We start from the raw sequence: 24,205 nt of genomic DNA on the forward strand, positions 1-24,205 counted from the left end.
ATTCTGTGAGCTAATATCATCTTAATGCAGATTATTTATTATCTTGGGCTTCCAGTTTCTGGGAATAGTGGGGTAGATTATCTAGATCAAATATCCTACTGACAATGCTGAATATAATACAAAAAAAAAAATCTACCTAAAAGCATCTGAGAGGAAACAAGATAGGAAGAAACTACCAGAACTAAATGGAGAGAAAATATTAAGCAAGCACAGAAGCAAATTTTGCCCTGACACCATTTGCTGATTCTGGCAAAACTGAACTTTGCTTTTGGTAATTCATGGGGTGATCGAGGCAGAAATCAAAGCCTAGGGCCTGTACAAGCTAGAAAATCTTTAAGAAATCACTATTACTATATACTTGAAACTCAAAGGGAATAAGTCCTGGGGTAAAAGAGAGCCAGAAGTGAAGCAGCTGTCCTGCAAATAGGTAGGTTTCACATCCCCAGGTAGATCAAAGACCCTCTAGCCTTGAACTTGGTTGAAGGTGATAGTTCCTCCAGACATCTTTCAGAAGCAAAGATACATCATCTCTGGAAGGAGGCACGTATAACTTATCCTGGGCCTCAGATTACTCCTATGTATGTTTTCCCAAGCATGAGGACCCAGCACACCATCAAGAAAACAAGCTACACAATTAAACACAGCACCAGGACGTCAACAAAAACAGATTTGCAAATACTTTGGCTGTTAGAAGTATCAGAGACAGGTTAGAGCGCAAGAGTGTGTACTATTCTTAAAGGAAAAGAAAGAACCGGATTGATAGCAGAAAACCACAAAAATGGCAGTGTAAATTTTTCTTTAAAGAAACAATAGAACATCTAAAAAGGGAAAATGAAACAGCCAAAAATTAAAAACTTAATAGAAATTTTTAACAGCAGATTAGACATATGAAAAGAGAGAATTAGATATTTGTAGCCCCACATTTGGAGAAGAGGTGCCCAATATCCCACAAGTAGAAAAGGCCACAAAATGATGTTAATTTCTTTGGATTTCAACATCCCATTAATTTTTCAACAAATGGCCAACTTTGTGGTAATATGTGTTTACATTGCTAGAGGAGAGAGGAAAACTTACCATCTTTTCCTGCCCACCTTAAAGTAATGATTTTCAATCCAGTTTTGGAGCTTCATTCTGCCTCCTTACAACAAACTCCCCATCAGGCCACCAAGACATTGATCCTTCTGTCCTATCTAGGAATTTTGGTTGTGTGATCAAATTAACTTGATCTGCCACAATGAAATTCAAGTTCTCACACTTTAGTTTCAGTTTGTTCTAGATAATGAAATGAAAAAAGAACACCCTGCTACTCATCAAATGGCCCTTGTGTTTAAAAACCTAACATAAATAAAGTTGGGATTTGAGGGGGGCAAACAATGAAAGAGTATTGATAAAAAATATTTCTTCATGTAGAAGCATTTAAAAGTCTACACATGAGACTGTTAGTTGCACTGGTAGTCCCGCCTCTCAGAGAGAGGGCCATGTAATCCTTTCTCCCTCAGCCCTGGACACTGCCCTTAGCCTGATATTCCCAAGGTCCCCTGGCCCCTTTTGTAACTAATTTCACTCACACTGAACTCCGCCCAGAAGCCTTCAGAGAGATCACAAAGACTTGACCAATTCAATATGATTGAGGTTTTTTGGCTTAATAATAAATGATAGTCTAAATGACACCCGCCCTAATTTTGTGTTATAGTTTTCATGAACTGTAATTTTCTGTATATTTTAAGCCCTGCAAAACTATCAATAGCATTGTATTTACCACCCACTATTTCTCTTGTTCTTTACTCCTTTTTGGATTTCTGGGATAACTTTCCTCCAGTCCAAAGAATTCCCTTTAGCATTTATCTTAGTGTGAGTCTCCTGGTGATGAATTTCTCTGTTTTTGTTTGTCTAGAAAACTGTTTATTTCACTTTCACATTTGAAAAATATTGTCACTAGCTGATCAATTCTGGGTTGACATTTTTGGCTTTTTTCTCTTGCATTTTGGAGATATCATTGCATTGCCTTCTGGTTTTCAGTTCTCTTTTGAGAAAATAGCTATCAGTCTGATTGATGCTCCTTTAAAAGTGTCAGTTTTCTCTGGATGCTCTTAAGATTTTGGCTTGCAGAAATTTTACAATCATGAGTCTAATTGTGGCTTCTTTTGTTCTTATCCAGCTTGGAGTTTGTAGCACTTTTTTGATACCTTTCATCAGTTTTGGGGGGGGGAAATCTCAGCTATTATTTTTTCAAATACTGCTTCTGCGCTATGATCTCCATTTCTTCTCTGATTTCAACGTTGGATCTTTTCCCCATGTTGCATGTATCTCTTACGTGACTTTTCTGCATTCTTCAACCTTCTGCTCCCTGTCCTTCAATTTGAATATTTTAACTGACTTAACCAGTTAACAAATCCTCTTTTTGTTATGTCCAATATGTGATTAAACCTATTTAGAACCTAATTTCACTTGCTACATTCTTCAGGTGTAGAAATTCCATTTGATGCTTTTATAGAATTTCTCTGGTGTAATTCCCTTCTTGACATCTATTTTTCTTGAATATATTAATCAGGATTTTAAAAAATCCATGTCTCTTAATCCTAGCATCTAGCTTAACTATGGATCTGTTTCTATTGCCAGTTTTTGTTTAGAATGCTGTTTCCTGGAATGACTTGCAATATTTTACTGAATGTACAACATTGTTTATGGAAAATTGTAGATGTTCAGGATGATGTTATCTTTCTTCAAAGGAAATATATCCCATTCTCTGACAAACAGCTATAGTAAACAAGAGACTGGGCTGATTCAAACAACTTGTAATCTCTGTAAGACTTTAATACCTCTAGCATGTCAACTGAGAGCTTAGGATACTTACTAGTGAAACTGAGGTCAGTCATTGGTTAGATCCATTAAACTATAACTTGCTTAATAAACAGTAAACTGTAACCTGCCTTTAATGATTAAGCTCACTTTGTCTTTACAGAAACTCACATATCCTTCAAGCATCACACAGTCTAAACAATGTTTGCCCAAGCTGTTTTTCAGGAACTTGGAATCAGCTGTTTTCAAGTTTGAGCCCCAGCTTGTTGGAACCACTGATCCACAACTGGGTTATGCACCGTGTCCAATCCATGACCTATTGGCATCAAAGGGTCAAAAGCTCCACCCTCAGAACAAGCTAACACCAACATTTCCTGTACCTGCATCCCATGAAAAAGCATGTACCTTAGTTGCTCCTGTAGAGAACAATAATGACATCACCTTTTTCTCACCTCCAATCACCTTTCCCAACCATGCCTCAGACCATCCTGCTTCTTTATCCCATAAATATCCCAAGGCCCTCACCTTCGGGGAAACAGATTTGAAATTTGTTCTCCCATCTCATCTCGTCACTTGGCTGCCTCCTGAATAAACCTATTTTTTTAATATATATTTTGTTGAAGTATAGTCAGTTTACACTGTGTCAGGTTTCTGGTGTACAGCATAATGCTTCAGTCATACATGAACATACATATATTCATTTTTATATTGTTTTCCACCATAGGTTACTACAAGCTATTGAATATAGTTCCCTGTGCTATATAGTATAAACTATATATATATATATATATAAAACTTTTATATAAAAGTTTCTATCCGCAAATCTCAAACTCCCAATTTATCCCTTTCTCCCTTCCCACCCCTTCCCCCACTGGTAACCGTAAGTTTGTTTTCTCTGTCTGTAAGTCTGTTTCTGTTTTATAAATAAATTCATTTCTTTTCTTTTCTTTCTTTTAAGCTTCCACATATATGTGATATCATATGATATCTTCCCTTTCTGGCTTATTTCACTTAGAATGACAATCTTCAGGTCCATCTATGTTGCTTCTCTGCAGCAAACCTCAGTGTCTCAGCATTTGGCTTGCTGCAAATCAGGGAAATGAGCCTAGTTCCAAAGTCCTCCTGAGCAGACCCTGAACTCCAGTTTTTACCACCTCACCCTCCTGAGACTGCTGCAAACTCCTTTTTCGCTTTTAACCTGCTTTCTACTTGACTTTTCAGCCTCTTGCCTGTACACCTTAAGAACTCAACAAATGCCTCTAAATGAAAACAAGAGTATCCTCTTCACTTCTCATCTCAGAGGTCTTAGCCTCGGTCCTGTCTTCCCAGTCATGAACTCCAAAACTCCAATTTCTGTCTCCCTAGCTGCGTGAGATACTGAAAACTCTGATGGATTCTTGCCTCTTAGCATCTAACTTCTACCCAACTCCCAGCCTCCCCTTCTATGCCAAAAATGGCAGGGACCCTGAATGTGGCACAGAGAATATTCAACTTACATGAGTTTCTCTCCTCCTGTGATCTTGACTCCTCAAGTCTTGGGTATCTTGGCTGCTTTTAATATCTTACAAAAATGTGTATTTCATGTTTTATGTGGATTATCTAGGTGTTTCAGCAGGAGGCTTGGTCTGCAGTGAGATACTCCATTATTGCTGGAAGTAGGATAAGCTTTCTATAGTAGAAACATACAATTTTTATCTCTCTGCTTTCATCTTTCTTCTTTGTCAGACACAAGAAAATTACTCTAGATGTCTTCTCAGATACATTAGAACCTTATTCCAATACCACTTAGATGTCTTATGGCTTCATTACTTTAGGGCTAAGTCTACCTAGTTTGTATGTATGAATATGTCCAGACCTTCAACTAAAAGAATGTGTCTGTCACATGTTGCCTGAGGTGTGGGCTTCTGGTCCAATGTCTGGGAAGACATACTTCCCTAATCTGAGTTTTTAAGCTTCAGGTTAATCTCTGCTAACTTCTGGGTGTCTCTAATACAGTGAGGTTCTTCCTGTTGTTTAGAGATGAAGTTTCCTTCTTTATCTTGCAAACATTAATTTGGCTCCAATAATTTCCTAATCTTTTGCTTTTTGAGCCTATACTTTTTTACCAAATGCTTCAAAATGAGGAAAATAGGAGACAATTCTATGTAGATATGTTCATGTGAGCATTCCTATTCTTCTCTTTCTTTCATGACTCTTCAAAAATATCTTTTAACTATATTTAGACTTCATCCAATGAGGCTCATTTATTATAATCCCATTAGACATTATTAAATCAATTAAAATGTATAATTTAGTAGACACTGTATTGAGCCTAATTTAAAATGTATATGTTGGAACAATAATGGATCACTGTGTTGTCAGATATGGTGGTTCTTCCCCTGATGCTGATAATGCTGAAACTGTTTTTGAAAAGTAAAAGCCGTCTGCAGCTGCTTTGAAAGTCAATTGACATTATGTTAATTAGCATTTATTTACAGTAGTTGATTAACAATATCAAACTACAATAATGAATAAGCAGTTAACATTTAAAACAAAGCTGGTGACATTAAGTTTTATCATTTGGCATCAAGTGAAAAGCATTAATTCTTTCAGAGACTAAAATGAGATCCATTGAAATCTGCTTAAATAAGAAATAAACTAGAAAAGGAAATGAGAGGTCCCAAAGAGGTGGGGTTAAGGGGTGGCCCTGGGTCTTAGAATGTCACAGATGAGAAAACCACTTGTTGAGTAGCCAGTTAAGCAAAAAGGGAAGGTAAGAAGTAGGTGAAATTACTTCCTTATTCAGTGGCTTGTTAACACATGCCAAATTATCACTGGAATTTTGGCAGTTAGGAGTTCCAAATGACTTGATGATCAAATTAAGATGTCACAGTCAACTCAGATCCTGACCTGTTACCATCAACCTCTGTGCATGAAGCAGTCAGGAGTGAGGGGGAAAGAGAGGAGCTGATTTTATTAGGAACATTTTGACATATTAAAATTTGACATCAGAAAAAACATGCCAAGAGTTTGATCTCTTGCTTGCTTTCTTCTCTCCCTATGACTCCCTAAGAAATAAGAAAGTCAAAACTGAAAGGGACTAAGATATTTTCATAAAAAAGTAAAGCCAGTGCTGTCACCAAATTTCCAGTTGATCTTAAGTGATGTTATCAATAAACAAATGAATCACAATTTCACCATCATACATGGAGAAGTACATTTGCCACCTTCTGTATTCACCCTCTATAACTGGCACCAATGCTACATGTTCCTTGATGAAGGAGAAAAAATAAATTATTCTGCTATTTTGTCTTTTAAGAATGTTAAAGCCCTTTTTAACACAAGAGGTCCAGTTGTTGATGATGCGGGGAGAGGAATTGTGGAAAGCAGTTTCCCATGTTTGGAGGGTCCACACCTGTCCCTTTCAAATGCTGGCACTTTCACACACTCTGACTTCTCTCCAGCCAGTGCTTTTGGCTCTCAGGCCCCGGGCCCTGCTGAGTGAGAGGCAGTGAGGAGACTTGGAGCTTGCCTTCCTGTTATCAGAGCCAGGCTGTGTCTGTGTCAGGTTGAGGAGGATTGAGATTCCTTCTTGAGCCAAGTTTGATGTGAAAAACACCTGCAGCTCATCCCTGACTAAGTGGGGGCATTCTCACGGATGTCAGCTTGAAGAAAGATAAGGTAACGCTGGAGAGCAAATCCTTGTCATGAGCTCCTGCTTTGTGACCTCCTCATCACCCTCAGGGTGCTGCCTGGGACCTGGACTTGGTTGGAAGAAGGGAAAGCAGTGGCTCCCCTCAGGTTGGTGACCTGGATCCCAGATCCCCTGGAGGGGCCTCCTCATGGTTATTTTGGGGCTGATCACAGACAGCTGTGTAGCAGAGGGAAGAGCGATGTTGCCGTATGACCATAGCTAGATCTATCTTCGGTTGGCTCAGCACAGAATGGAAGGACTTAGCCCCTCTGTAAAGGGGGCAGATGGAAAGTTCTGCAATTCTAGGGACTTGGGGTTCAGAGCTGGAGACCTTCACTTAGCTTTGCCTCTCCCTAGCAGATGCCACAGAGTGCTGCAGACCCAGAAAACTGATTTTCTTCCATCTGGACCAGGTCATCCAGTGGCCTCCATGTCACTGCTGCCTACTGCTGTGTAACTTTTTAGAACTGAGAGTTTGTGTTGGAGTTTGTGTGTGTGCACCTTGTCCTCTCACCTGCTTCAATAAATCTTGAAGCTGCCCCCACCCCCCAAAAAAAGAGGTCCACTGTGTCATAAACTTTCATAAGAAACTTTTTCTTTCTTAAGAATGCTGGCAAGCTGGTTTTGCCTCGAAGTTACAATACTCTGTAGCAATGAAGGCAAAACATATTTCCAATAAACAGCTAATGATTTCCACAATTGTAAGTATGCAAACATCTATGCATTTATGAAACTAGATATCCATTCTCTAATGTCTCTGTAGGCTTGATATGATTTTCCTACCTAACTATAATTCCCAGTCCATGAAGGAGGATGAATAATTAGTAATCTGGGAGATGGCCTGTCAGTATTGGATGAAACTTGCAATTCCACTGATCTTAATGGTTATGTACAAGTTTGGAATATGGATACAGAACATTTTATTAGAAGAAAAATGCCTCAACTTTTTCATTCTCCACCTCACTCCAAGTGACACCAATGGACCAGCTCTGACCAGGAGTTCAAAACTAGCTTTTTAAAACACTCATTTACTGAAAAGCAGCTGATGAGAGACTGAAAAGGCTAGTTTCTCAGATAATTTTCACCCCATTGAAGCCAATAATTGTAGCTTAAAAATGATGGCTTTATATTTTAACTGTTAATCTCTCTTTCAGCAGATGTGTTCTGAATCTGCCCAGCTACCCGTTGGCTTCAGTTAAATGAACTATTTTTGTTATACATGCAGAATTCTAGTAAAAAAAAAAAAAAAAAAAAGCTCTATAAAATATTTCTTTCAATAAATGTGATTAGCTAATACCAATCAGTTTTCCTACAGATTTAAGATAGGGAGTTCTCTGCTTGTTTGTTTTGTTGTGTTTTCTTTTGTATCTTTGTTTTTCTGTTTTTAATAGCCAGCCTAAAGTGTGATATGACAGCAGGGCACCATGTTATTTTTTGTTCATTGGATCTCCATTTTTTTTTTAATTGAAGTCCAACCAGTTAAAATGTGTCAATTTCTGGTGAACAGCACAATGTCCCAGTCATGCATATACATACATATATGTGTTTTCATATTTTTTCATTAAAGATTATTACAAGATATTGGACATAATTCCCTGTGCTATACAGAAGAAAAAATTTTAATCTATTTTTATATAAAGTGGCTGACATTTGTAAATCTCAAACTCCCAAATTTATCCCTTCCCACCCCCTTTCCCTGGTAACCACAAGGTTGTTTACTTGTCTGCAAGTCTATTTCTGTTTTGTAGATGAGTTCATAGTGTGTTTTTTTCTTTCTTTTTTTTTTTTTAAGATTCCACATATGAGTGATATCATATGGTATTTTTCTCTTTCTGGCTTACTTCACTTAAAATGATGATCTCTAGGTCCATCCATGCTGCTGCAAATGGAATTATTTAATTCTTTTTATGGCTGAATAGTATTTCATTGTATAAATATACCACAACTTCTTTATCCAGCCATCTGTTTTTGGACATTTATGTTGCTTCCATGTCTTGGCTCTTGTATAAAGTGCTGCTATAAATATTGGGGTGCATGTATCCTTTTGAATTAGAGTTCTCTCTGAATACATACCCTGGAGTGGGATTGCTGGATCATATGGTTCCATTTAATCTTAATATGATTCCAGTTACCTTTTGCATCAAAGCATGGAAAGTTTTAATATTTTTTATGAAACATTTCCCTTCCTTACTAGTAACTTTGAGATTTAGATAGGCCTGAACTTGCCTACCCTTGTTCTCACATAGGAGACCAGTTACTTGAAAAATAAAGCATCTTTTTTTTCATAGAGAATAAACAACCATTGCATATTAAATCAAACTATGCCAGGCAGTCTAATGAATATCCAGCTGTGTTAGGGAATAATGTGATTCAACCCTTCAATAACCTTGTAAGTTAGGCATTATTATTCCTATATATGTTAGAAAACTGACACTCACAGAGGTTAAGAGAGGAGTTCAAAGTGACATTACTGAAAGCAGCTAATGACAGATTGAGCCTCCTTCTATGATTCCTGTACCAGTGTTCTTTCTACCACAGAATATTTTGCTCATTTTGTGAAGAAAATCAGAAAGATAGCTGATATTATTATGATGATGCCCTGACCCCCAAGGTTTTAATTCAATTTTGAGCTGTGCTGTCTTTGATTTGGATTGGCCCTCTTTTCTCTTAAAAATCAAAACTAATGCCAAACTCTCTATTATCATTAGAATATCCAGAAAAGGCTGGCTCAGTCTCCTGTTGCACCTTTTCCAGTTTAGGGATAAAGTAGGCATATCTACTATTGAGCTTTCAAATTCAGAAGTCAAAGGAGGTAAGAAAGCCAAAATAATCTTTGGAAGTTAATGAGAACTTTCTTATCCTGCCACTGGGTTCTCCATCATTCTAGCTTTGCTAGAGACCATTTCTTCCTGCTTTCTCTTCTCACAACTGTGCAGTGCTTGCATTTTCTTAAATATTCCTATGTATGGACTTATCTTCAGTATTTCAAACTCATTGAAAACTAGCTCTTTAAAGAAAGCCCAGTGTAGGAAAGAATATGGGCTTTGTCACAGACAGACTTGGCCTCAAATTCCTTATGTGACCCACCCCCCCACTGTAAGAATAAGCAAGCTAGTAACCTCTGAGCCTTGGTTTCCTGATGAGATTTGCTCTACAGAGTTTTTGCTGAATAAGGTAACATTAACATCATGTCTGAGACAGCAGGAAACTTTTATGGTAAAAATTACTCCCCTTCTCTCCATCCCCCTGTGTTACTTCATCTAGAGGCAGCTCATTTCCTATGAAGCAACTTTCTCCATTGCTGCTCTTTCTGGCCTGCATAGTAATTCATTTATTCATTTTTTTTTATTGTTGTTGTTATTTTGGTAAAACACACATAACATAAAATTTACTATTTTTATGACTTTTAAGGGTACAGTTCATGTTGTTCTGCAACCATTACCAACATCCACCTCCAGAACTGTTTCATCTTCCCTCTGTACCCACCAAACATTAACTCCCCATTGCTTCCTCCTGTCAGCCACTGGCAACCACCATTCTACTTTCCTTCTCTACCAATTTGACTATTCTAGGCACCTCATGTAAGTGGAATCTCACAGTATTTGTCCTTGTTTCCCACAGCGTAATGTCCTCAAGGTTCATCATTGTTATAGCATGTGTCAGAATTTCCTTCCTTTTTGACAATGAATGATATTCCATTGTATGTCTATATCATGTTCTGCTTGTACATTCATCTGGATGGTGATTTTGATCATATGGATGCTTGGGCAAGAACCTGAGACCAACCGACTTCCCTCAGAAAGGGCTTCTGTAGCTCATTCTGGGAGTTGGGTAGGTTAAGTAACCAGGGAGCCCCCAGGAAACCTAGCTCTGGGTGGGTTGTCCTCAGCAGCCCCCTCCCCGCTTTCTCCTCTCTATGATCCAGGACTTTTTGCTTATTGTCTTTTCCTTCCTCTGTATTGGGTGTACCATTTAAATAGCAATAGCCCAACCCAAACCCTAAACCCAAGCTTTCATTCTGACAGTAAACTAGGCAGCCACCCAGTGTGAGGACAGGTACTTAACAGTTACTGTGAGTTTAAAAATCTTCCTGAAATGGAGCTTGGATTGATGACTCAAGATTTTTATGCCTGTGACTTTAGGAGAGAATCTATTTTTATTCATCTGTTTCTCTGTCTCTGTGCTCTCCTCCCTCTCTTCCTGCCCCTCTTACAGTTCTCACGCTTGTGATACTTCTTTCGCTATGATGATACATTTGAATCTACATTCTTTCCCTGAAATGGGTGCAAAGAAACACAGTATTAACCCAGCTAAGTAATTTTCTAATTCAAAAATATTTCTAGGAAATTCTCCCCTTTTGGTTCATTTCATTTTGTATCTCTAGGTCTCCAAATCTTAGGAGGAAGAGAAGAGTGAAAGCTAAACCCCACAGCACAATATTGTGTACTTTAATGGGAATTTGAAATAATGGAAAGCCAGGTATAAATACAATTCACTGACACCAAACTTCCGGGTTAGTCCTCAAGACATTTGTCTTTTTAGATAATTGTTTCAACCCCAAACCCACTGTAGGTAAAAAAAGCACATGAAACATTCATATTTCTCTTTAGAAAATGAAGAAATATATATCAATATTAGTTTCTTGACTTCAGAACACTGAAAAGTCATCAGGGGAAAATGTGTGTTTTCCCCAACCTAGGCAGCTCTCTAATTCTCTCTTTAAAAAAGGGAATGAGTGATTTTTATCAGAAGCTTTTAAAAACCCAAGTCCCAAAGCAAACATATTTATCTGTCCCTAGAAGTACTTCTACCACAAACGCTGGATGGTTTGGTGCCATGAAAAGAATTGTGGGGTTTTAGAGTTGGAAGGATCTTGGTCCAAAATTCTAAATGGATGCTTCTCTTCTAGTTCACAAAATGGAAGAGGTAGTCGCAAAAGAGTAGAGACTGTGGCGTGTGTGGTCCATGATCATTGTAGGATGCTGGGGTGTAGGATCAATGTGTCTGGACAGCATGAAGGTGGAGGAAAGAAAGGGTGAGAGAGGGAGGAAGGAGGGGGAATAATGGAGAAAATAAAGGGAGGGAGGAAGGAGTCAGGGAAGAAGGACAGGAAGGTAAACAGTACTTATTATATATATATGTGTGTGTGTGTGTGTGTGTATATATATATATATATACATATATAATTTTTGTTCAATAGCTTTTACTATTTAGATTAATTAAATTATCCCAGCAAACCATTAATAAAGATATTAATATCCCATATTTAGAGTTGAAGAAGTTTAAGTTCAAAGAATGCGGACTCATGTATTTTTAGCTTATTGGAGTAAAGAGGCACTGAGAGGAGAAGCAGAATCCCTCTGGAAGGGGACATAAGGCAGAGAAAGGCAGAATGGATGTGTGTGATGGACTCACACCTATTACCTGCTTCCTACGCTTGACTGCAGCACTATAGTGAAGAAACAGAGCCATAGCCAAGCCCAGGAGTTACACAGAGCCTGAATTAATATTGACTGAAATGAATTTTCTCCGTTGTCAGAAATGGCAAAAGAAAAGGTGATAGTATTCACATTGCTTTTCTTTCTGCAAGTCCTAGTACACCACCAGTGTCTCTGTTAGCCCCTCACCAACTGCAGCACACAGTACCTTACAGAAACATAGTAGGAAATGGCCTAACACAGAGATGTAATGCTAAAAAGGAGAAAAACATCACTTTGATCCAGACAGTATTTGTACCCCAAGATGCGAGTTTTGGTTATTCTGATTTCAGCTTCTAGAACAATGAGTGCTAGGAACGATTAGGCTAATGACTGATTTCAGGAGAAGAGAAGAGACTCCTGGAGCACACTGTGTCTGACTCGTAAGCAGACCTTTGCTGGCATATTATTTAAATAGCTTAGGAAAAGTGAAGGGCTCGCTAATTCACCAGCACCTCTGGCCTCCAGGCACACAAGTCTTTTTTTCAGTAATGTTCTGAGGCTTCAGGCCTACTTCTCTGGCAAATCATTTAACATCTACGTGTCTCAGGTTCTTCCACAATAAAATGCGAGAGGCTGGTCTCTAGGGCACACGCCAGCTCCAGCTTTCTGGGTTCCTGCAATTCCCTGCGTGTGAACTTTTGTCTGTCGATGGAGTATTGGATTCACTCTTGATTTTTCTGCACCAGTGCAGATTTAGACACAGATTTTCATCACCATCATCATCCCAGAGATTTTTAGTGTGCTAAGAATTGTTCCTATTTCTATTCCTAGTTCTCACAATAATCCTTAGAATAGGCACTATTACCTCCAACATACTGAAGAAATGGCACTAGTTCAAGAGTGATCCAATATTGGTGATTAATTTGGGGTTGCTCTAGGAGCATTGCAGTGTGAAGAATATTTTCAAAGCTGATTCACCCAAAAGGGTTTTTGTTTATTTAGCAAACTTTCCCACACCTCATCCAGAGTGAGAGACTTAGTCTATTCCCAGGAAATCCAGCACTGCCTCCCGACCCGCGCCAGGCGCATTCTGAGTCCGTCACTGTGCGAACCGAACTCCCGGCGGAGACCAGGGGCCTCCAGGTTACAGAGTCGCTATGAGACCCGCGGGAGTGGAGGGCCTTCGGTTTGGAGACCCTGGCCTGGAGGCCTCGGGGCACCGGGGCTACAGGCGTTTCTGAAAGCGGGAACCCCGGGGGAGGGCGCTGGACTATGGAGGGAGTCCTGGTCGAGGGGTGGGATTACCCGGCTGCCACTGTCGCCTGGACGGTCCCCGCGGCGTCCCGGGCTAAGTCGGCGCGGGAATCTCCCCAGGCCGCTGCCTTGGAAACCGGCCGAGCCCGGCGGGAAGACTTGTCGGCCCCGCGGGGCGGGGAGACGCGACGACCCCTCGGCGGGGCCGGCGAGCCGGCGTCCGCGACGAGGAGGAGCCGGAGGACGGCGGAGAGGTGCTGCGAGCCGGGCCTGAGGACGAGCCGGGTGCGCGGGCCGCCCCGCCGCTCTCCTCAGGCCGGTGCGCAGAGCCAGAGGGGCGGGCGCCGCTGCGGTACACGGATCCGGGGGCCGCGGCCCAGCCAGCAGCTCGGACCCGGGGGCACCGTGGACGCGGGCCCCCGGCGCGCCGCCCCCGCAGTCGGAGCGGACCCTCCCCTCGGCCCCGAGCCGCCTCTGGGGCCCGGCCGAGCGCGCCCCCGCGGCTGGAGGTTGGGAGGCGCGAGCACGCGCCCGACACCCCCAACCCCCCACTCTGGGGCTCCGCGCTCCTCCACTCAGGCAGCGGCCACCAGAGCCGGAAGTGGGCAGCAGCGCGGAAGGCGGCGCGGGGCCGGGCGAGGGGAGCCAATGTTTGATCGGTTTCTTGAAAAGCATACTGACTTACACATATTGCACCTTAAATACACATAGACACACTTACACTAGTTTTCTTTTTCTTTTTCTTTTTTTTTTTATTATGGAGACATTGCATCTTATTTAAAAAAAAAAGTATTAAAAATGCAAATAATGATTCCAACTGAAATACCATGCCCTAAATTCTCGAGGTACGTTCTCAAGGATGCATTTCTGAATTATATACTTAAACTGAAAAATTATATAGTGAACATTTACACATCATTACATTTCTTTAAAATAAGATTTTTTTCAGAATCATCAATGTACCATAATCTACCATTCCAATACAATTTTTCATTTAACTTCTTTCCAGTTTTTGATATTATAAATAGAATGTAAAGACCATCTCTGTGAAAAAGCATTGTTGCATCTCTTTTTCATTTCTAATGAAACCTTTCTAGAAGAATCCCTGGCCAAAAGACCAGAGGTTTTTAATCTCCTGAAACATACCACGAAATACCACCCCAGGAAGATAGTGACTGGACACTCCCCCCAGTTATCTGACAGTAGCCACCACCTGACCCTCTCTCACCCTGCGTGGACAATTAAATAGGGTTAAAGTGAATGCTGAGATTTGTGAGATTATCAGGAATTTGAACTTTCCTCCATCTTTATTGGCCATTGGTAATTCCTCCATAAATGACTTATGCCTTTTTATACATTTTTCTTTAGAAGTGTTAGTATTTTTCTTACAAATTTATTAAAACTCTAGAAAAAAACTGTTACCTCTTTTGCCTATCATCAGTGGCAAACATTTCCCCAACTTTTTCATTTTACTGTTTCCTGTGATATTTTCATTTTAATTTAAGGAACGAGAGCTTTGATATACAGTGTTTAAAACTTTATGTCACCAATTCTATTGATCTTGTCCTTTGCTCAAAGGTTCCTACTCCCAATCTGAAAAAAAACCCTTCTCCTGAGTGTCAATTTTATTTGTTTCTAATATTTGTGTTGTTTTATTTGCTACGTACATTGTTTTATACAGACGTCACTGGAATTGATTAGTGTGTGTGACATATGGGGTAAGCTTAGGACCTAGGCTAATGTTTTCCATATTCCATTTATTGTGTAATCCATCCCTTCCTTTGTTTTGTAACATTGCCTTTACAGTATCTCAGGCCATTGTACATTACAAGGTGCTTTCTTTTTTGAGGGCTAGTCTCTTATATTGATCCATTCTTGTGCAAATACCACTCTTTACAGTCGCTTTGCAATGTATCTTCTAACTGGTAAAATGAGTTCACCCTCACCTGTCCTCATTAGCTTTCCTTTCCAAATTTTCTTTTGCTATTCTTATATATTTATTCTTCGAGCAAAACTCCCAAAGAAAAATCCCACTGAGAGTGTATTGGATTGCATTAGATCTGGAAATTAATGGTGGTGAAATTTATATATTTATAATAGTCCACACAGATACACTATATGGCTTCCTATTTATTTAAGCCTTATTATAAGTTTCTCGGTATAGTCTTGTGTTTTTCACAGAAGTCTGAAACATTTTTTAATTAAGCTTATATTTCTAGGTTCTTTATATTTCTGTTACTATTGTGAAAGAGATTTTTTCCCTCATTATATTTCCTGATTGTGGTGGGTATGTTTGAAATCCACTGATATTTATATTCATTCATCTTGCTGAACTCACTTCTAATATTTTTTAGCTGGTTCTCTAGAGTTTTTCTAGTTATATGATACCATCTACAGACAATGATAATTTTCTTTTCTTTTTTCTAGTCATCACACTTCCTATCTTTGTTTTCTGCTGTAAACAAAACATAAAACATAAAATAACTATAAGGAGGATGGTAGACAGCTTTGTTTTGTTCCTGATGTTAATGGAAATGTCTCCACTGGTATTTTCACAATAATTATGATATGAGCTGTCTGTGTATAATATTCCTTAATGTGGTAAGGAATTATTCTTGTATTCATAGGGAACAAAAAGACTTTTCTCGTTAGAAATGATTGTAATACTTTTTATGCTTTTCCAAATGTAATGATCATATGGTTTTTCTTATTTAATCTCAATATGATACAACAGTAAATTTTCTAATATTAGACCAAACTGGTAGATTATTTTTTCAAATATTATTTAGTTCCATTGGTTATTAAATTATTTAGAATTGTAAAAGATTTTTTTCTTTTTATCATATCTTTGTTAGGTTTTATTATCAATAATAATAATGGTAGTTGTGATAAGCTTGTACCATGTTCCAAACACTATATTTTCTTGTGTAATTCTTTCAACAGTTACAGATATAGCATTATCTATATTTCACAGATAAGGAACTAAGGCTAAGATCATACAGCTTGATGGGGTAGCCTGTCTCTCCAGGCTGTGCTACATGGTTTTGAGAGTTAAAAATGAGTTGGGTGGCTTTCCATGCTCTGGAATAGATTGTATAGAAGAAAAAGAATTTGTTCCTTGAAAGAATGACAAGACTGATCCATATATAGTCAAGAGGCAAAATGATGCTGTGAAAGCAGATAAATACTTGTTTGAATTCCAGCTGTGTCCACTACTTAGTAGCACTTAGTAAACAGAAACTACAGTCATTATAAAAAAACTTCATGTTGTTATGCTCACCTGCAGGTCTTTGGCTAAGCTGCCTAGAGCACAGCTGTCATCAGGCCTGCACTGGACTGAGCCCCTAAACGGGCCAGTCACTTAGCACAGATGAAAGACATTGACAATCACACATAGTATCCTCATCCAGGCCCCTCTCTCACATGTAGGGGTCTAAGAGGGTTTGCCTAGGAGAATCAGGTGATACTGGTAACTCAGGGCCAATCTATTAACTCTCCAGGAAAACTCGATAAATTTTCATACTTCTCAGACCTTATTCACTCATTTACCATGAATTTATGGGCTCTGTTTTTGTCAGGCAATACTAATATTTCTGAATCCAACAGTTATCTTTTCTGTTACAGGATCCGAGCTTCTCAGCCGGGTGACTTATCAAGTTCAAGATCTGAAGCAGTAAGTAGTGGCATGGGGAATTTGGCAAAAATCTTGAAATGTCTCTCTGAACCTTTCAAGCTGAGTACAAGCATCTAGTATTCAGCATCCTCCTTCATCTTGATGGGAAGTGATACATTAGAAACAGGAGATGCTAGATGCTGTTTACATATTTCTCCTAGTGGAAATGACTTGGTTCTCTAAAGTTAGTAATATCTGACTGTGAATCCTGCTTTGGCAACTTCCTAGCTAAGTGACCCCAAGCAAGTTACCTCACCTTCCTGAATCACATTTCCATATAGATAAATTGGGAAAGATAATGTCTTCTGTGCAAGATTGTTGTGAAGATAAGAGCTATGTGACAATGAATATACATATGTTCATGTATAACTGAAAAATTGTGCTCTACACTGGAATTTGACACAACATTGTAAAATGATTATAATCAATAAAAAATGTTAAAAAAAAGAGCTAAAGTACATAAAATATCTGACATGCACTACATTTAAGTGTAGGTTTGTATTCTTTCTTAATTTTATTACAATGCCTCTTTCTACAAGACTAATCCCCTTTAAAGGAGGATCTATGTTCTGTCAGTGCCCTATGTTCTCCATCACCCCCAGCCCAGTTCAGAGCATACAGTGGGAACTTCAGAAATATATTTTTAAATTTAAAAAAAAAAGGTTATTTTCTGAAAGGACAATATTCACTTACATGAACAATGACTTTAAATCAGCTCCCTTGTTTTTGCCATTCTTATTGCTGTTATGCTCTTTCTTTTACCTATATTCCCATATATGACAAACTGTTTCATGAACAAAATGTTAGTAATGAATGAGATTTATAGCCTTTAAAAGGGTAGTGTTCTTAAACAAGATTTAGGGGCTGATATAGGTTTTAATCCATGAAAAATCATTAATTATTCCCAATGTTAATGTACATTTTAGTATAAAAACTCTGGATACCTGGAAGTCTGAAAAGATTTCCAGAACCATGCCAGAGAGTAGCTTCTAAGCTGACTCTGGCCCAGTGCCACTACAGGGTGAGAAAAAGTTCGTGATTTCCCATTGTGTGAAGTCACATCCACAAGTTAGTTTTGTCCAAGTGGCCCTGTCATGTAATGTCGCTAAATATTTTTCACTTGGCCTTCTAATCATGTCCAAAGTGTCATATGCTTAGAAGCAATTTGATGTATGAGTTAATGGAAATTTGAGGTGAATCTTATGGGGACACAGGTTGGTAAGAATTGGACTGTGACTAGTGAACCAAACATCGACATCTCCAAGTTAAGTTAGAACATGTACAAGGTGAAGGAAATTCAAATTAAGAGCCAAAGTCATATCAGGGCTAAGAGGTAAAAATAGAAGGCTGGTCAGGTTAAGGGAGGACAAAGAGTGAACGAGGTCCTTTTGTTTGAGAACAGTTTGGATCGGGATGGAGTTCATAGCATTTTTGGACTTGTTAATTTTACTAAAAGGAAACAAATGCAAACTGATAATTTATTAGAAAATAGAAGACAAAAGAATTGGGATTTAATTTCTCACATGACATGAATAAAAACATGCAACATTTTTCTTGTTTAGAAAAATAATCAAAGGGTTATTTGCCAGGGATATTATTTTTAAATTCCTGCTTTAAGCTACTCATTTTCACCTTCTGAAGCAGTCTTTGTCTTTTATACCAGACCTGACTCACCTATCGCTGTTTAATCACATGAACCCACAAAAGCCTGTGTCTGCTTGTTTCATTCTGCAGATTCTCAATCAGCCTCATGAACGCTTGTTTTGACACTGTCCTGTTAGCAATTGTGTGTGCACTCCCCAAACTCTCCTTTCCTTCAGTAACAAACCTTCATTAGACTTCAACTTTTTAGCCATTTAAACTCTGACTACACATTTTAGAATATTATCTCATTCATTCATTTGCCAAAATTGTATGGCGACTTTTTTCAAAAAGAGATACAATTGTTGTGACATAGCTTCACCTTTTATACATGTTAAAACAATATTCTTCTAATGACAATATCAGCATGCATTTATAAATAACTGGACAGGAGTGTTATTTTCTTTAAGGATTTCTTGAGAAGGAGCTGTGTTTCAAGTTTGTATTACGTTCTCTAATAGAGATAAGATGAAAGAAATTGTAAGTGGATGAGATAGTCCCCCAGTGCTGTTAATTATGGGAATGAATCCTGGGGCCCCTGATGAAACCTGCTCTTTTTCTTTTGCTTTCCTGGCTAAAGGTTCAACAGGTCTGAGGCCACTTTAATAGCTGAGCAAAGGAAACACAGGACAGGTCTCCCTCAAATCTCAGGAAGGGCTTCCAGCACCCTGAATTATCTATTTCTTTGCCACTACCCAGGAGTCTTAGGCAACCCTGATGCTCTTTCATGGTGCCCTTGTGAATACTGACATTATTGATGTAAAAATAATGGCACTAGAATTTCTAAAGAAATGGTGATCTGGATAGAAAAGTGATACTTTTTGAATCTGCACGAAATTCAAAGAAGATTGAGAAAACATCAGTTGACCGTCTTAAAAAGATGATGTTCAAGAGGTTTAAGGAGATTACTGGGGGGACCAGAGACCCCAGTATCTCTCACATTTGCATACACTACACTGGCTTTTATCCCTGTTTACATATTTCTCCTTGATAATAAGTCTCCCACCTCCCTGGCAATCAGCAAAACTGAAAAAGCCTACTGTACCACAGTTTGAAGAACAGGACATACTGTGTTCATACAGGGTAAAATTCCAGAAATCATATGTTTTTGTGAGTTCTGTTTTCCCTAACTCAAAAAAATAAAAGAAAACCTTTTTTTCCCCTCTCCTTAGATTCACTATGTGAAGCTAAGACCAATGTGATGCTTTCAATATTTTATATTTGAATCTAATAATATGAATTTTTCATTGCCCATCACAGTTTACAATGTGCTTCCATTTATATAATGTTGTTTTTCAAGCAGAGATCATCAGAGATGTGATGGGGGTATACAAGATCAAAGAATAAGAGTGCCAATTTATTGTTCCTACTGGTAACATATTTAAAATATTATTTTATATTAAAAGAAACACACATCTATTATTAAATATAATGCATAATTCACATGAATTTCTCAGATAAAATATGAGACTTCAAAGAAATGTCATATCTAAAATTTGCAGCTATGAGCTTTGCCTGCAGTCTGCTAAGAGCATTAAGGGTGCTTGGTGGAAATGTGAGTAGGATAGTTAAGCATTTAAAAATTTTATTTTCCCCCCAAGAGTGTACAGTAGGTAACATATTTATCCTTTTATTAAACTAAACTTAGTTTAGAAAACTAAGGCTTGAGGAGTTCATAAATTCTTCAAGTTACTTTGCCATTTTCTTCTTTACAGGCCCTTTCTGGTTGCTTCTCCACAAGTAAGACCTTAGTCTACAATAGTTTCCTTGGTGTGGAAGGCTGAATAGTAGTTTTCCCAAAACTTCTACATTCAGTCCAGAACCTGTGAATATATTACCTCACATGGCAAAAGGGGTTTTGCAGATGGGATGAAGTGTAGCATTTTGAGATGGCAAAATGATATTGGGTGATGTAGGTGAACCCATTGTAGTCACAGGGTCCTTATAAGAGGGAGGCAGGAGGGTCAGTTTCTGGGAGAAGAGATGTAAAAATGGAGAGGGTAAGACAGGAGAGAAGATGCTACACTGCTAGCTTTGAGTATGGAGGAAAGGGGCCACAAGTCAAGGAGTGCTGGCAAGCTCTAGAAGCTGAATAAGACAAGGAAGTCAAGGCAGGAAAACAGGTTCTCCCTGGAGTCTCCGAAAAGAGCACAGCCTTACCAACACCTTGATTTTAGCCCAGTGTGACCTGCTTTGTATTTCTGACCCCCAGAGAATGAATTTCTGTTGGTTTAAGCCATTAAATTTTTGGTAGTTTGTTATAACAGCAAAAGGAAATTAATATACCTGATAAGGTTCTGACAGTTCCCCAATTTTTCTTCATCCTTATTTATGTTATTAATGATATCACCTTGTAGTTTTATTTTAATAATTTTAATTTATAATAGCACTATATACACAGAGCTGTTAGTTCTATTAAGAATTTTATAAATTTTTAGTCCATTAAAAGAATGGACAAGTGTGAGTGAGAATGTGGAAATGGAACACTTGTACATTGCTGGTTGAAATACAAAATGGTGCAGCCACTGTGGAAAACAGTTTGGTTGGTTTGCATTAAGTTAAATATGGAATTACCAATGACCTGGGAATTGTAATCCTAAGTATATATCCAAAAGAATTAAAAACAGGTATTCACCACAAAAACCTATACACAAATGTTCATAGAAGCTCTATAGACAATAGCTAAAATGTGGAAACAACTCAAATGACCATCAAATTATGAATGAATAAAAAAAGCATAGTATATCAATACAGTGGAATATTATTTAGTCACAAGAAGAAATGAAGTACCAATTCATGCTATAGGGTGGATGAAACTTGAAAATATATATAAGTGAAAGAAGCCACTTTCAAAAAGGCCGTACATTGTTCAAATCCACTTATATGAAATACTCAGAATCGGCAAATTCACAGAAACAGAAAACAGGTTAACAGTTGCCAGGGGCTAGGTGGAGTGGGGACTGGGCAGTGATTGTTTATTGGGTGCAAGGTTTCCTTTTGGACTAATGAAAATATTCTGAGAATGAAATAGTGCTGACTGAACAACCTTGTGATATACTAAATGTTGTTAATGGTAAATTTTATATTATACATATTTTACGACAATACTTAAAAAAAATAAGACAAATGAAACTAAAAAATAAAATTGAATCAAAGTGCAATAAACTTTCTGACCTCTACCCCACTGATCTCTAACTCCCAGTTCTGCAGTCCAGGACCTTCTACTGAAAACTATTTGATTTGGGGGTGATGATTATTCAGATATTTGCTGCCTATTTCCAAATAGCATGCTTACTGTGTACTGTCATCTGTTGATTTAAACATTTTGACATCATATGTTGACTTCCAATTACAGTAGATGAGCAGTTAGCTCTATTTTTGGCAATCATATCTTAAATATCCAAGAGCTCTTTCTTGTCCTCTGACTTTGTGTTTTTACAGCATACTTACTGTTCTTCCTCAGCAATGCAGTAGCTCTTTTCTCTCTCTGAGAATGTGTAAATTATTTTAAATTTTGTTCTGCTCTCTGCCTTGCCTCTGTTTCATCCAACCTATTTCTTCCTGTTTGTTTTCTTCTCTGTCCTTCATGTTGAAGACTTTCTTCAGATGTCTGTGATCCTTGAATGCTCACATTAAGGAGGGATGCATTAAAAAGTCAGTTGGCAGTTCAAATCACTGCAAAATAATGGGGTCACATGGAACTTTTATTAGGAAAACTCATGTCAGTATCTTGAAGTCTTTTCTCTGGGAATACTTGATTTCTGCTCAGAAAAGTTCTTTAAATTCCAGCCTAGTTTGTATCCCCGTGCATGGAGAGGGTGGGAGGATATATCTGCCTGCTGGTCCTCTGGGTCTTCCATCATTATTTCTTTGCTTTCCACCATGCACTTCTCTGGTTCAATTTTTCCAGGTAATAAACTACTGGTCTCCTGTGGTCACCTGGCTGCTCGTAGGCCAGAGGAGGGGCTAAGAGTTGAATAAATTTTCCCCCAATTAGTCCCCTATTTCCAGCCTGGGGATTCCTCCCCACCTTCCACAGCCCCAGTGCCTCTCAGCCTCCCCCTTCTCAGAGATCTGTCAGGAAATGAATGCATTTCTCAGTGCCATTCCCTCTGCTAGGGCCTGGGGCACCACTCCATTGTTTCCTTTATCCTCCATCTACCAACAATGTGCTGGCATTTTTTGCCCACGTTTTTATTTTTTTTTTTTACCTTAGTGGGGTTCCTACAGTAAGATAATATAACTTTGTACATTGAATTTACCATTTTTAACTGGAAATTGGATTTGTTTGCTTTGGGTGGGATATACAGCGTTCTCACTTACCCTGTCTCATGTATTTCTCACAAAGATTCTCTAATGATGGCTCCTATTATTGGAACTTCACAGGTAAGCAAATAGAATTTCATGAAGGTAATGAACTTATCTGTGGTCACACAGCTGTTAATGGGGAAACCAGAATTTGAATGCAAGTCTTTCATTCTGTCTTTAAGGAACTTCAGTAATAATAAGAATGATTCAAGAAAAGCTAACATCTATCTAGCAAGAGAGATTATTGTGGATTATTTGGGTGGGCCCAATGTAATCACAGGATTCCCTAAAAGTGGAAGTGGGAGGTAGAAAAGAAGAGACTCAAAGGGAGGCATGACCATAGAAGAAAGACACAGAGAGATGCATTATTGGCTCTGAAGATGGAGGAAGGTGTCCCATGAGCCAAGAAATGTGAATGCCCTCTAGAAGCTGGAAAACTCTACCCACATCCCTGAGAGTCTCCAGAAAAGAACACAGCCTCATCAACAATTCAGTTTTAACCCAGTGAGACCTGTGTTGAACATACGACCTAAAGAACTGTAAGATAATACATTTGTGTTGTTCTTGCCCTTAAGCTTTTGATGAGTTGCTATAGCTGCAATAGTAAACTAACACACTATATGCCAGGAATTGTTTTAGCTGCTTACATGTGAATTAACTTATTTAGTCTTTATAAAGATACTATGAGGTGTCTACAATTATCTTATTTTTCTAATAAGCAAACTGAGTCATGAAAAATGTTAAAAACATACTCAAAATATTTGAACAGATACTTTATGAAAGAAGATTAAAGTCAACAAGTACATGAAAAGACCCTTAACATCACTGGTCATTGGAGACAAGCAAAATAGAGATAAATCTAATCTGTAGTGATAGAAAGCAGATCAATGGTTGCTTGGCTTGGAGGTCTCCAGATTAACTGGAAAGGAGTACAAGCAAGCATTTTAGGGTGATATAAATGCTCTTTATCTTGATCACACTGGTGGCTATAAAGGTATATACATTTGTCAAAATTCATAGAAATGAACATTTAGAATTAGTACATGTCACTGCATATGAATTATATCTCAATAAAACTAATTTTTTAAAAAAATTACAAAGTCACACAGCTGAAACTGTAAGGCTTGGATTTGAAGCCAGGCAGTCTGACTCTCGAGTCTGTGATCTCACCACTAGATAACACTCTCTATCAGTGCTATTTGGGGACTGTAACAACACAATTAATTGTCCCTAATTGTGGAGGTTGAAATTCTTTGATCCTCCTCCCACCAAACGGTGGAGTGTAATCCTCCTACCCTGGAGTTTGGGCTGGTCTGTGAGCACCTTGCCCAGTAGAGTAAAGCAGAAACAGTTCTATTCCAGTTCTGGTGGATCTGGTACAGCCTTTAAGAGGCTGCCAGCTTCTTCACTGATCTCTTAGAGCCCAGGGATGTCTCA

The 24,205-nt window shown here is 38.6% G+C and overlaps 1 non-coding gene and 1 pseudogene across 1 annotated transcript; both read left to right on the top strand.

Annotated features, from left to right (window-relative positions):
* LOC102507523 overlaps positions 1–24,205 on the top strand; it is a 367,819-nt pseudogene that overhangs the window by 229,432 nt on the left and 114,182 nt on the right.
* LOC116667424 lies at positions 6,108–6,225 on the top strand. The gene has a single exon (XR_004324301.1). It is a non-coding gene; the product is annotated as a small nucleolar RNA SNORA71 (small nucleolar RNA).

Source organism: Camelus ferus, chromosome 11, assembly GCF_009834535.1.
Source record: "Camelus ferus isolate YT-003-E chromosome 11, BCGSAC_Cfer_1.0, whole genome shotgun sequence".
Taxonomy (NCBI): domain Eukaryota; kingdom Metazoa; phylum Chordata; class Mammalia; order Artiodactyla; family Camelidae; genus Camelus; species Camelus ferus.